A 2,843-nucleotide genomic window follows, 5' to 3' on the forward strand; every position below is an offset into this window, starting at 1 on the left:
GCCTTGTACTAAGAGACTCTGTATGATCTGAAGATTAAATTTTTTAAAATTATTATTATTTTATCTCAAAGAAAGTTTTTCTATTGTTTTATTTGACCACATCCACTCTGATCTTTCCTTCAGGAATTTCAATTTTCATTGCGGTAAGAACATTTAAGGGATCTACCCTCTTAACAAATTTTGAAGCACACAATACCTTATTAACTATAGAAACTATGTTGTACAGCAGATATCTAGTAACTAGTCATCTAGCATTAACTGAAACTATACCCACTGAACAGAAATTCCCCATTGCTCTCTCAATCTCCATTTATATAAGCTTTTTTCCTGAATCATGGCTTCATTTCTAATTTAAAACTTTTTTATTTTGCATCTCATAAATCATATCACTTTTTACTTTGAGTTCAGTTTACTTTGGTTTTCTACCTCAGTAATTTACTTTTCTTTTCTTTCTTTCTTTTTTTTTTTTTTGAATTTACCACCATGAGAAAAAAATTTATTTATGAAAATCTGAGGCAGTACAAAACTCAGAAACTCCACTTAGGTACAACAAACATGGATATGATGCTAAGTAACTCTAGTCTTTCAATAAATTGAATAAGATTTAAGTTTGACAGCACAGTAATCCTTCAAGCAGTAATCCTCAAATTTCAGTATGGCTCTGTATATTGTTAAATAAGCAAGGCTGGAATGAGCTATAGTTTTTTGTTTTAAAGAATATATCAAGTGAGATGGCAATTACATGAAGTGATCTAAACAAAGGTGCATAAGTTTGAAAAAACCCACTTCACATGGGTAAAATATTGATGCCATAACCAACCTGTATGGCCCACAGTTCCATTAAGACAATTAGATTCTCTAGAGGATAGAGGGGTGACTTTTCCCAGCTTGGTCTATTCATAAGGTACTACTGTTCAATTTCTACTAAAGCTTGCAGTATAACTAGCTCCTGTCAGGTAAGTCCTCGTGACCAGAAGAGGATTGCAATTCTGTTAATACTAGAGCCAGCAGAGGGAATAAGAATCTATAGGATGGAATTAAAAAAAAATCTATCAGATGGGTCTCATTAGAAAACTGAGTTGTACAGAGACTCAGGTTAAAACCATTTTGAAGAATTTTTGAGTTTTAAGGTAGTAACATCTTTTCAGAGATTGTAGCATGTGAAGAACCCACAGACACTATATATTATGAACAAGGTTAAGAGCAGAAAAAGATCTTTTGAGTAAAGAGGGAAAAACAGTATAAAAATATTTACAAAAAAGGTTTCAGAATAAAGGAATATTTACAGAATATTAAACTATTTATCTGCAGCCATGAGACCCCTTCGAGTTCCCAAAACTTTTGCTTTCTTCTTCTTTCGTTCTTGCTCATGTTTCTTCCGTTTCTCCTCCCTGGTCTGGAGATGAGGTTGTTTGTAAGTTTTCTTGTAGAAGCTAACTCTGTTTACATGCTCATTCAGAGACTTATTTTCTTTAGATTGTCCCCATGGTTTAAGTTTTCCTTTGTGTGGCTCATAGTTGAGCGGACGAGACAAACTTGCTTTGAGATCAAATACTGGCTTCCTATTGGAGACTGGAGTCTGTGCTTCGCCAGCTGACAACTTGAATGGGGTGACAACTGTAGTAGAATCCCTTTTTATGGTCTTTAACTTGTTTGTCTCAAGCACAGCCAGGCTTTTTGGGGTATTCCCAGAAATGGTCACATGTGGAGACTTTCTGGCTGGAGTCTTGGTCAGTGAACCCTTGTATTCATTATCTTTAGTAGCAGCTGAAAACCTGACATTCATTTTAGTTGCCGAGAGAGTTGACCGCTTGACTGACCCCTTCACACATAAGGTTCTCTGATTAGCAGCGCCCTGGGCCCGGCCTTGTGAATGTCTCTGACTTGCAGGAGTACAAGCCATAGAGAGTCTTCCTTGGAGACCAACTGGAGTTGCCACCACCTCCTTAGTGATGGGCTGCTTCTTCAGTTCGTTGAGTAAATTGTGTTGTTCAAAACGTTTCTTTTTTCTCTTAATGTATTGATCAATGGACTCCATTTCCTTAAAATGAGCCTCATGAAGCTTCTTAAAGTTTGGAGTAGTGTTTGCAATTCTTTTATTTTTTCCAGATTTGGAAAATCCATCTGTGTAGATAGACTTCTTTCTTTCTGAAGGTACCATTGAATCTTCATTACCATTTATTTCACTTTTTCCTGAGGACACTGTGTTCTCAACTCCATGGCTCTCATCTGGTGGAGAAGGAACTTCTGCAGCAGTTCTGAGAACCTGGTTTTCCAGCTTTTCTTGATTCTGGAACTCAGTGGGATCACTTGTTTTTATCTTTGAATGATCCTGTTGGGAGTCAGGGCTGCTGTGGACAGTTCTGCGCCTTCTCCTTGTTTTGGTGACATGGCCAGATGCTTCCCTCTCAGCTTGTTCCTGGCTGGTAATCTGTACCTCGCAGAGGCCTGACTTTCATCCTGATTTTCGTTTTCTTTTTCTGCTTGCTGTTTCAGGTGGGCTTTCAAAGCTTTTAGCAACTTGTCTGCCCTCAAGTTAGCCCGGAGGCCTAGACTCTTGGCCAAGTTCTGCAGGTCACTGTACTTAAAGGAGTCCAGCTCTTCCAGTGAGGAGATGGTCATCATGATCTGCAACGTAGGTAACCACACTGGGTATCCTCAGACCTCCGCTGCCAGTAATTTACTTTTCTAAAGTGTCCATCCTGCTATTCAGTGCCTCTGTATTTTAAATATCATTGTTCACATTCTTATTTCAAGTGTAAATACACAACTCTCAGAGTCCATTTGTTCATATGTGTCAATGTTTTATTTAACTGCTTAGTGAGGAAAGCAGCAGGAAGACA

General features: G+C 38.0%; 1 pseudogene; it reads right to left on the reverse strand.

Annotated features, from left to right (window-relative positions):
- Nucleotides 1-1,093: 1,093 nt before the first annotated feature.
- On the reverse strand, nt 1,094-2,622 carry LOC149991289 (nucleolar and spindle-associated protein 1 pseudogene; annotated as a pseudogene).
- Between the last annotated feature and the right edge of the window lie 221 nt (nt 2,623-2,843).

This window comes from Furipterus horrens, unplaced genomic scaffold, assembly GCF_987537825.1.
Source record: "Furipterus horrens unplaced genomic scaffold, mFurHor1.1.pri manual_scaffold_17, whole genome shotgun sequence".
Classification (NCBI taxonomy): Eukaryota; Metazoa; Chordata; class Mammalia; order Chiroptera; family Furipteridae; genus Furipterus; species Furipterus horrens.